Genomic DNA, 12289 nt, shown 5'->3' with positions numbered 1-12289 from the left:
TTATCTTTTGTCTGATAATGTCTTTATTTTCCCTTCACTTCTCACTGGATATAATATTCATGGTTGACAGTTCTTTTCTTTCAGCACTTTAACAATTTGGGAAACGTTCAGCCATTATTTCTTAAAATACTCTTTCAGCCTTAGTTTCTTCCTCATATCCTTCTGGGACTCTGATGATGGATCTCTTGTCATTGTCCCACAGGTTCCTGAGGCTCTGTTCATTTTTTCAGTCTATGTTATGTGTGTTGTTCAGGGTCAATCCTATTGATCTGTCCTCGGGTTTACAGATTTCTGTCCTCTGTGATTTACTCTCTACTATTGAGCCCACCTAGCCAGTTTTTTATTTCAGTTGCTGTTATTTTTTAGTTTGATAACTTACATTTAATTCTTTTAAAAATAAATTTCAATTATTAATTTAAATTACAATTTATATTGAGGTATAATTTACATATCATAAAGTTTATTTACATAAAGTGTATAATTTGATAGTACACCATCTTTCCCTTCTCAAGTTCTGCTTCTCCTCAAACTTTGCTCCAGGCTTGTTCATTTTCCCTTGAATGGACTTTTTTCTACACCTTCCACCTATCTCCACCCAAATCTCCCTGTACCACAAGTTCAGTCCAGATACCCTGTCCTTCTTAAATACTTTATTTTTCAGTCTAGTGAGAAGTGATTGCTGCTTCTCTGTCGCATTCACTGCATGGAAGGGGATGGGCACAGTCTGTATTATACTCCTGTATTTGTGTACATGATTGATCTCCTTTGCTAGACTGTAAACTGAGTTATTCCATGGTCATTTTTGATCCCTTACTGTGTGCTGAACCCTGTTCTAGGTTTTGGAGATAAAAACAGAAAATAAGGCACAACAACTGTCCTCAAGGAGTTTATATTATGGGAAGAGTACAGACCCCAAAAGAAATAATTGCAATTAGTATCATAAATATACAAGTGGATGTTTTTACAAGTTCAGGCAGCTGGGATGATCTCTTGTATATTTTCATTGTGGTCACATTTAGCACATTGCGTCACTAAGAGAAAGTGCTTGAAGGATGTGCTAAATTGATGAAACAAAATGTATGATTGGTTTCTGAATCTCAGGTGTTAAAAGTAGCAGTCACATATCAGAAAGCAGGGCTGCCTCAGAGTCGTTCACCCAAGGGGCGAATGAATGCACAAATGCCCTGGGAGCATTTGATGTTATATTAGAGATGCAGTATTCTTTGGAAAAGCTGTAGAAATAACATACTATATACAGTGATTTGAAAAAAATGCTGTGTTAAATAGTAGTAATTAAGTATTTTACATAAAAACAATAATAGCTATTACTTGTTTTGTGCTTACTACATGATAGACCTTTTAAAAATGCATTTAAGCATTAATTTATTTAACCTCATCACCATCCTCTGTGGGAAATATCATCACTTCTATTTAATAAGTCCAGACACGGAGGCTAAGAGTAGCTAAGCAACTAGTAGGTAAGCAACTAGTAAGGAAACTGCCAGTTGTTCTTTTTAAAAAAAATTATTTTATTGTTCAGTTACAGTTCTCTGTGTTTACTCCCCCCCACTCCCGCCCGCTCCCCCACCCCCCGTTTTTCTCAGTAGGTACTCTTGTTTAGTAAACCAGTGTCTGAAGAGAGATCTGGGGTCGTTGTTGTTTTGCCTTCTAATAGCCCTTTTTTCAATAAGTCATCTACCTTTGGATAAACCCTCTAAATTGTATCCAATACTTAACTTGACAGAAATATATTATGTTAAAGAAAAAAAACCTCACAAACCCAAAACAGCATCAATGCTAAAACCCCACAATACCAAACTCAGACTTAATACTTGATCCAATTTCAGTCTCAGTCTGTCCTAGAAATGTACTATATCTTTCCACGTATATGCGCACTTTTTTTGCCTGAATTTTTGAGGGAAAAATAACGATGTGTATTATACATGGATAGTACCAATTTAGTATCTACCATATTTTTTGGACTATAAGACACACTGGACTATAAGATGCACCTAGATATTATTTTATTTTTTTAATTAATATTTATTTTACGTTAATTGGTTACAAAACATATTGTAGATTTCTTTCTTTTTTTATTGTTATTCAATTATAGTTGTTTGCATTTTCTCCCCATCCCTCCACCCCGCCCCAGTCAAACCCACCTCCCTCCCCCGCCTCAACCCTCCCCCTTGCTTTTGTCCATGTGTTGTTTATGGTAGTTCCTGTAATCCCCTCTCCTCACTGTCCCCTCCCCACTCCCCCCTGCCCATTGTTAGATTGTTCTTAACTTCAATGTCTCTGGTTATATTTTGTTTGCTTTTTTCTTCTGTTGATTATGTTCTAGTTAAAGGTGAGATCATATGGTATTTGTCCCTCACCACCTGGCTTATTTCACTTAGCATAATGCTCTCCAGTTCCATACATGCTGTTGCAAAGGGTATAAGCTCCTTCTTTCTCTCTGCTGCATAGAATTCCATTGTGTAGATATACCATACTTTTTGGATCCACTCATTTGCTGATGGGCACTTAGGTTGCTTCCAGTACTTGGCTACTGTAAATTGTGCTGCTATGAACATTGGGGTGTATAGGTTCTTTTGGATGGGTGTTTCAGGGATCTTAGGGTATAACCCCAGCAGTGGAATTGCTGGGTCAAAGGGCAGTTCCATTTTTAGTTTTCTGAGGAAATTCCATACTGTTTTCCACAGTGGCCTCCCCAGTCTGCATTCCCACCAACAGTGCACGAGTGTTCCCTTTTCTCCACATCCTCTCCCAACATTTGTTTGTGGATTTGTTTATGTTGGTCATTCTGACCAGTGTGAGATGGTACCTCATTGTGGTTTTAACTTGCATCTCTTTCTGGCTAGTGATGCTGAGCATCTTTTCATGTCTCTGGGCCCTCTGTATGCCATCCTTGGAGAAGTGTCTGTTCAAGTCCTTCGCCCTTTTTTTAATTGGGTTGTTTGTCTTCCTGGAGTGCAGTCATGTGAGTTCTTTATATATTTTGGAGATCAGGCCCTTGTCTGATCTCCAATTGGCAAATATGTTTTCCCATACTGTTGGTTCTCTTTGTAATTTGGTGCTGTTTTCTTTAGCCATGCGGAAGCTTCTTATTGTGATGAGGTCCCATTTGTTTATTCTTTCCTTTATGTCCCTTGCTTTAGGGGACATGTCTGTGAGGATGTTGCTGCGTGGAATATCTGAGATTTTCCTGCCAATGTTTTCCTCTAGGACTTTTATGGTGTTACGACTTATATTTAAGTCTTTTATCCACCTTGAATTTATTTTTGTGTATGGTGTAAGTTGGTGATCGAGTTTCATTTTTTTGCACGTAGCTGTCCAGATCTCCCAACACCATTTGTTGAAGAGGCTATTTTTGCTCCATTTTATGCTCCTGCCTCCTTTGTCAAATATTAATTGACCATAGAGACTTGGGTTTATTTCTGGGCTGTGTTCTGTTCCACTGGTCTATGTGCCTGTTTTTATGCCAGTACCAGGCTGTTTTGATTACAGTGGCCTTGTAATACAGTTTGATATCAGGTATTGTGATCCCTCCTGCTTTGTTCTTCTTTTCAAAATTGCTGCAGCTATTCAGGGTCTTTAATGGTTCCATACAAATTTCTGAAATGTTTGTTCTATATCTGTGAAATATGTCATGGGTACTCTAATAGGGATTGCATTGAATCTATAAATTGCTTTGGGTAGTATGGCCATTTTGATGATGTGAATTCTTCCAGTCCATGAGCATGGTACATGCTTCCATTTGTTTGTGTCTTCCTTAATTTCTTTCTTCAGTGTTGTGTAGTTTTCTGAGTACAGGTCTTTTACCTCCTTGGTTAGGTTCATTCCCAGGTATTTTATTTTTCTTGTTGCCATATCAAAGGGTTTTTTTTTCCTGATTTCTGTTTCTGCTGTATCATTGTTGGTATACAGGAATGCCTTTGATTTCTGAGTATTGACTTTGTATCCAGCTGTTTTGCCAAATTCATTTATTAGGTCGAATAGTTTTTTGGTGGAGTCTGTAGGATTTTCCATGTACACTATCATGTCATCTGCAAACAGTGACAGTTTCATTTCCTCCTTTCCCATTTGGATGCCTTTTATTTCCTTTTCTTGTCCGATTGTTGTGACTAGGACTTCCAATACTATGTTGAATAGGAGTGGTGAGAGAGGGCATCCTTGTCTTGTTCCTGATCTTAGTGGGAAAGCTCTTAAGTTTTTGTCCATTGAGTATGATGTTGGCTGTAGGTCTCTCATATATGTCCTTTATTATGTTGAGGACTGCTCCCTTTATTCCCACTTTGCTGAGTGTTTTTATCAGAAATGGGTGCTGTATCTTATCTAATGCTTTTTTCGCATCTATTGATATGATCATGTGGTTTTTGCCTTTGCTTTTGTTTTTGTGGTATATTATGTTTATTGATTTGTGAATATTGTACCATCCTTGCATCCCTGGGATGAATCCCACTTGATCATGGTGTATGATCTTTTTAATGTATTGCTGGATGCGGTTTGCCAATATTTTGTTGAGGATTTTAGCGTCTATGTTCATCAGCGATATTGGCCTGAAGTTTTCTTTCTTCGTTGTGTCTTTATCTGGTTTTGGGATTAGGATGATGCTGGCTTCATAAAACAAGTTTGGGAGTCTTCCATCTTCTTGAATTTTTTGAAATAATCTGTGTAGGATGCGGGTTAGCTCTCCCTTAAATGGTCTGTAGAATTCTCCTGTGAAACCATCTGGTCCAGGGCTTTTGTGTGTCGGCAGCTTTTTGATTACTGTTTCAATTTGATCAGGTGTTACTGGTCTGTTCAGGCTTTCTGATTCTTCTTCATTCAGTTTTGGAAGGTTATATTTTTGTAGAAATTTGTTCATTTCATCTAGGTTTTCACATTTCTTGGCATATAGTTCTTCATAGTAATTTGTTACAGCCTTTGTATTTCAGTGATATCAGTTGTAGTCTCTCCTCTTTCATTTCTAATTGTGTTCATTTGGGTCCTCTCTCTTTTTGTCTTGATGAGTCTGCTTAAAGGCTTGTCAATTTTGTTTGTCTTTTCAAAGAACCAGCTCCTGGATTTGTTGATCCTTACAATTATGCTTTTAGTCTCTATGTCATTTAATTCTGCTCTGACCTCGGTTATTTCCTTCCTTGTACTCGCTCTGGGTTGTCTTTGTTGTTGTTCTAGTTCTTCTAGGTGTAGGGTTAGGTTGTTTAGTTGAGATGTTTCTATTCTTTTTAGGTAGGCCTGTATCACTATGAACTTCCTTCTCAGGACTGCCTTTGCTGTGTCCCATAGGTTTTGGGTTGTTGTGAGTTCATTTTCGTTTGTTTCCAGAAACTTTGATTTCTTCCCTAATCTCATTCTTGACCCATTCATTGTTTAATAGCATGCTATTCAATCTCCATGTTTTTGAGTGTTTTGGGGTATTTTCCTTGAGATTTGTTTCTAGTTCCAGTCCCTTATGGTCAGAGAAAGTGCTTGATATAATTTCAATTTTCTTGAACTTGTTGAGGCTTGTTTTGTGTCCTATCCTGTGGTCTATCTTTGAAAATGTTCCATGTGCATTTGAAAAGAATGTGTATTTTGCTTCTTTGGGATGAAAGGCTCTATATATATCAGTTGTGTCCATTTCATCTAGGGCGTTGTTCAAAGCCACAATATCTTTGTTGATATTTTGTTTGGAAGATCTGTTTATCTTTGACAGTGGGGTGTTAAAGTCCCCTACTATAATTGTATTGCTGTCAATATCTTTCTTGAAGTCCTCCAAGATTTTCTTTATGTATATGGGTGCTCTTATGTTGGGAGCATATATATTTACAATGTTTATGTCTTCTTGGTGGATTCTTCTTTTGAGTATTATGAAGTGACCTTCTGGGTCTCTCTTTATGGCCCTTTTTTTGAAGTCTATTTTGTCTGATATGAGTATTGCTACCCCTGCTTTTTTTTTCCTGTCCGTTTGCTTGGAAAATTTGTTTCTAGCCCTTCACTTTCAGTCTGTGTAGGTCCTCTGTCCTGAGATGGGTCTCTTGTAGGCAGCATGTGTGGGTCATGTTTTCTTATCCATTCAGCTATTCTATATCTTTTGATTGGAGCATTTAATCCATTTACGTTTAAGGTTATTATTGATAGGTAGTTATTCATTGCCAATTTTTTGTACCTATGTTCTTCTCTCTCTCTTTTCCTTCCTTTCCTTACAGCAGCTCCTTTAGCATTCTTTTAGACTTCTTTTGTCTGGGAAACTCCTTATTTGGCCTTCTATCTTGATTGAGAGCCTTGCTGGGTAAAGTAGCCTTGGTTGCAGGCCTCTGGTTCTCATTACTTGGAATATTTTTTGCCATTCTCTTCTGGTTTGGAGCGTTTGCATTGAGAAGTCAGTTGCCCACCTTATCGGTTATCCCTTGTATGTTACTTCCTGTTTCTCCCTTGCTGCCTTTAAGATCCTCTCTTTGTCTTGGAATTTTGCCATTTTAATTATGATGTGTCTTGCAGTGGGCCTCTTTGGGTTCCTCTTGATTGGGACTCTATGTGTTTCCTGGATTTGTGTGACTTTTTCTCTCATCAAATTAGGGAAATTTTCCATCATTACTTTTTCAAACAGGTTTTCTATCCCTTGCTTTTCCTCTCCTTCTGGTATCCCTATTATACGGATATCGTTACGTTTCACGTTGTCCTGCATTTCCCTTAACCCCTCTTCATTTTATCTGAGCCTCTTTTCCTTTTCTTGATCTTTCTGGTGTTTTTTTCTACTTTATCCTCCAGTTTGCTGATCTGATCCTCTGCTTCATCAAGTCTGCTTTTCATTCCTTCTACTGTGTTCTTCAGTTCAGAAATTGTATTCTTCATTTCCTCTTGGCCCTTGTTGATAGTTTCTATTTCCTTTTTCATGTTGATACAGTTTGCAGTGAGTTCATTGTAGTTTCCCTGTAGTTTTTGTTAGTTCTGTGTGAGCTCACTAAGCTTCCTTATAACCAATTCTTTGAACTCATTATCTGATAGTTGACTTGCCTCTTTTTCATTTAGCATTGTTTCTGAGACTTCCTCCTTCCCTTCCATTTGGGGATTGTTTCTTTGTGTTCCCATTGTTTGTGAGACTCTTTTTGTTAGCCTCTGCTTCTTAAGTTGCTCTGTTCTGACCCCCTGGATTTATGGTGTAAACTTCTGTGGTAGAATACCTGTGAGGTTCAGTGGGATAGTCTCCTTGATCTCCCGCTCTTACTGATCTTGGGCTGTGGTTTATGTTGGCTCTGTGTATGTCTTTGGTTTTTGGTTGTTGTTGGGTCTTTCTTTGGTGGGTCTTTCCCACCAGCTGGTTATCTGAGGGTCAGTCTGTCCCCCACCTCTTGTTTTCTGTTGTGCAGGTGTGGGCAGGTTATGTTGGAGCTGGTTCTTCCGTGTGTACAAGGTTTTGAGGTTTTTCTCTTGCTCTTGTTCAGTTGTTTGTTCTTAGTAATTTCTTCAATATTTATTTGTATTTTCAGATAGGTCCTGGGTTTACTTAATGTGACTTCCACTCCCTCCTTCACCTTCTTCTGTTCTTATCTGTTGGCGTTTTCTTTGTTGGTGGGTTTCCTCTTCCAGGAGGAATCCTGGTGTTCCTGGGTTCTACATACTCTTTTTTATGGTAGGCCTACTCTGGGCTATGGGTGTGCGCGCGGAGCCTTCCTTGATTCACACTCTCCCCAGTGCCGTGGTCTCAGTTCCCTCTGAGATGAGGTGTGGACACTCCCCGGTGGGTGCGCACAGTCTCTGGTGGGTGTGCACACTCCCCCGTCGATGCACACACTCCCCCAATGGGTGTGGCCTTGTGGAGAGGAGACTGGAGGTGTTGCTGCAGGGTATTCCCCAGAGTGCCCCTGAGGGTCTTTTTCTTCTTGGGAAAATCTTCCTGCTCAATCCTGCTGCTCCCTCTGCTCCCTCCATAAAAGGAAGGGCCTGCCCTCTCCCACAGCCCACGTCTCCAGCTAGACTGGGGACTGTCTGGGACAGGGCCCCACATGGCCCAACTCTCAGCTCTCCCCAGTCGGTGCCCACGGTCTCTGTGTGTTTACCACTTCATCCTTATTCCCCTCCCTGCAACTTCAAGCAACCAGGTCTCGTCTCTCTCGGTGCTGCTCAAGACTTGTTTGGCAGGGGAGGGAATTGTTAACCCAGCTCTCTCCCAGGAGTCCTGCGGCAGGCCCGGCAGGTGCGGGCCTGGGGCTGTAGTCACCCTGGTCCCTGCGCTGGTCCCAGGGACCTTTTTGTCCTGAAGAAATCCCCTTATCGTTTGTTTTTTCAGTGTCCTCTATACTTTTTGGTCTCCTATCTTCATAAATGCTGGGGTGCTGTTGGCTGTTCGCTTTGTTCCTCAGTAGATTGGGTAGGTGTTTCACCCAGGTACAGGGGGACGTTAACTCCACTCCCACCTATCTTGCCGCCATCTTAAAAACATCCACACCTAAGTTTTAGAGGAGGAAAATAGGAAAAAAAAGAATCCTGATCCACTGCTCCCCCACCCCAGTGAACCAGGTAAGCTACATTGGGACTATAAGACGCACCCCGCTTTCCTCCCAAATTTGGGGGGTGGGGGAGCGCATCTTATAGTCTGAAAAATATGGTATATAAAAGTTTTGAATTGTTTTATTTATGCTTATGCATTAAGAGTGTAACTCTAGAAAGCAATAATGATATCCACATGCAAAGTAATACCCTGAAATATGATAATCGGTTTTATATATGTAGATAAAAAGTTGAATTAAAAAATTAAAAGGCTTTTTCCCTGAGCGTTTGAGCCAAAAACGTGGGTGGGCATTATACATGGGAGCACATCATACATGGAAAAATATGGTAATTTAACCAACCAGTGTGTAATTCTCCAGTCCAGCAGCAGCCAGGTAACCTGTCACATTGGCCTTCTCTATCCTTCACAGAGGCAATCTGCAAGATAAAAACCCTTCCTGTTCTCTTCCCTCAAGGAGAGGTGTCCTGGCCCCCAAATAATCCACTCTTAATCTCTTAGTCCCACCCTCTTTCTGCCTATATAAGTAGCACTCATTTTTTCAAAGTTAGAACACTCTTTCAGGGCTTCTTGAATTTATATCCACAGGCTATTGTCCTCAGGATGGCCCAAATAAAACTCCTTAAATTTACAGACATTCAGTTTTCTTTTCATTGGCAGAAGATAATGCAATCTAGAGAAAAGGTGACTTGTAGATTCTATGTATGTAGTTGTTTATAGCTCGACCTCATACCCTTATACCCTTATTTATGCCCTTACGAATATGTATAATTTCTCCATTTTAGGTAAAGACAGGGCACAAAATTCTGGCTTAATCATAAGACATTAATGATGGAGACAAAATTATTAGACAAAGCAATAAGTGTAAGTGCCTACTGTGTATTTAACACTGTAGGTTCAATTGATATCTGATTTAAGTTTGGCAGGTTGGCTATCTAGATTAGATAATTTAGCTTAAAATAATTTACATTAAAGCCATATTTTAGTACTTGCCATCATTTTCCCCCCAAGTTCATCAGATTTACAGCAGTGTTGCATTTTGGGCTTGAAAAAGTTATTTGTTCATGTTCATGTTCATGGACAATTGCAACTTGTTAGACAAGGCATATATTAGACAATTGTAAAATTCTCTAAGGCTCAAATCCATCTACTAAATGGAGATAATAGTGCTACTTCTGCGAGTGTGAGGACTCAGTAATGTCCTGTCATAGTGAATACTCAGTATCCGCCATTAGCAGCAGTAGTAGTTCAGAAGCTTTGCATTTCTAGGTGACAGCTCAGTCATTTACACTTACTCAGTGTTCCAGCTCTTCTTGTCAGAGGCACTGTCCGTGCTGCTGCGTACAAAACAGCACTTGGAGACTCTGTTTAGTACAAAGGAAAAGACACTAATTTCTGTCTGTCAAGTCAAATAGCCCCTTGTTTCCTATTTGTTTTCACCTTTCATTCCAAAAGAGCACCTCTATGTTGTGATTACCATTAATTTTAAATCACTGAGGAGATTGATAGGGTGGGAAAACATCAACAGTTATAGAGCACCTACTGTATACCAGGCAGCATGCCAATCACTTTGTTGTATCCCATGTAATCCTTACAACACACTTCCAAGTTTGCTGTTTTGCTAATTTTATAGATGAAAATGCTGGGGCTTACATAGGTTAAGCAGTTTGCTCAAGGTCAATGCCGGTAGGTTGTATAGCCAAGGATGTTGCTCATTTATTGCCCTAGACTGCCCCTCTATTAAGATAGTTAATAAATTTAAAAAATCTGGACATTGCTTTGAATTTGCCATGGCAAAGAACTCTAAATTCCCTCCAGTATTCTTTGCCTAAACATTTTTTAATGATTGAAAAAAAAATCTGCCATCTATGACTTTTTAGACCATTAGAACAATTTTCCCCACACAGGTAAACTTTCTGAGTCTTCCTTTTTAATTTCTACTCACTTAGGGAGTCTCACTGCCTTTTAGTTTTTTCTCATCAGTTTCCTAGGGCATTTGCAATGTGCATAAAATACTAGTTCCCTCACCACCTTTAGCTCTGTAGTCAGAGCTATTGGGAGAGAAGGGGGAATTTGATGAAATTTTCTTAGGCAAGAAGTTTCCAGGCGTTCCAAGAAGTCCCTGGAGGCACACGGTGGATTTGGAGGGAGCAGCTAACTGGAAGGACACAGGTTAACTACCCTAGGACCTCAGTGTCAAACCCCAGCTCTGTCCCTTCCTTCCTGACTTTGAGCAAGTTGTTTAGTCTCTCTGAGCCTCATTTTCTTCATCCACAAAGTGAAGATCATAATTCCTAACATAATAGTTGTGTGGATTTGATTAGACAATATATGTAAAATGACATAGTTCTTGATAAAGTGATTTACTTTAGAAGTAATTTATTTGAATTTTATAAGGAGGAGGGGAAACTCCAATGGAGGGACTAGAGAAGAAATGCTGATTTGTATATTCCTGAGTTATGTGTGTTGGCAACAAATTTTGTAAAAAGTTAAACCCTGTACCAGTTAACTATGCATGTCTTTGAGGCTAGTTGGCCCATGGGCCAGTACTTATAACCTCTTGTTCTAGAACAGATCTATTTCTCGAAGCTCCCTGGGTTGATCCAGCCTGACACTCTCCTCTGCTGGATAGGACCTCCTGTCCAGAAACCATGTGCCAGGCACTCCTAGCACTTTACACTACTAGCTCATTTTCATCCTCACAACTCTAGGTAGGTACTGAGGGGATGTGGGAGAACAGCTGCAATTGATAAAAGCTTACAGGAACTATCAAGAAGTGAGCTCCCTCCTCCCACGCCCCCCGCCCTGCTCTCCTTCCCCACAATTTACGGCTTAAAACTGGCAGAGATAGGCTGGATCTAACATGGCGACTAATTTCATCCAATGTAACCCCTAGCCTCAAAATACACTCATCGTAATACATTAGTATGCCAAACAACACATCCCAGAACCACCATAATCAGAAAAGGAAAGCCCGCGTAAGGACGCAAAATGGCCCAACAGAGTTCCTGTCCACCCCTTTCCGGGAAGACCCTGAATATTCCTACCCTTTGCTGAATATCCTACACACCCCCAACCCTGATTAAATGAACCTCAGCAAAGGAAGCAAATTCTGCTAAAGGGGGGCTGCTCTGTCTCACTGCTTCACTGATAAACTCACTTTTGAACTCTCTGCTGGCTCAAATTTGAATACTTTTCCCTCGCAAAGCAGAGAACCCACAGCGGGGCACGAACCCACGGAATCCCTGCATCAGTGCGGTCACTCTCCTCTTTTACAGGCGGGGAAGCGAGGCACAGGTAAGTAGGCCGAGCTTCCATGGCAGAAGCAGAGCTGGAACCAAGATTCAGAGGTAGGCACTTGGCTCGTAACTGCCATGTTGTGTTTTCTGGTCGGTGTGCTTCCTGAAGAAGAAGACAATGTGCATTTTTTATCATTTTTAAAGTAAGAGACTTGGATGATTGAGATCTGTAACCCCTTTCCCCAGTTCTCCTTACAACAGTCTGGGCTTAACCGTTGGAGAGGAGGGGGGAGGGCTATTCCAGCATCTCACTTCCTTTGCTGGGTTCTTCTGAAGTAAATGGAGCTGAAAGTCCTCACTGTGTTACCGCCCAGCCCACCCCCTGCTCAGCTCGAAGTCATGAGCAAGCCGTGAATCTCTGCACAACTCTGGAGGCTATAGAGGAAAGCTCTTCATTAACAATGCATTGATTTGTGACTGCACTTTTATAAAAAGAACAGTTTTAATAGAGGCTTCTGCAGCTTTTTCTTTTAAGTGTAGTGTTTTTGGTTACTTG

The sequence above is a fragment of the Desmodus rotundus genome, chromosome 2 (genome assembly GCF_022682495.2).
Source record: "Desmodus rotundus isolate HL8 chromosome 2, HLdesRot8A.1, whole genome shotgun sequence".
NCBI classification, from domain to species: Eukaryota; Metazoa; Chordata; class Mammalia; order Chiroptera; family Phyllostomidae; genus Desmodus; species Desmodus rotundus.
The sequence above is the reverse complement of the archived record's forward strand: the minus strand, read 5'-3'. Positions refer to the sequence as shown.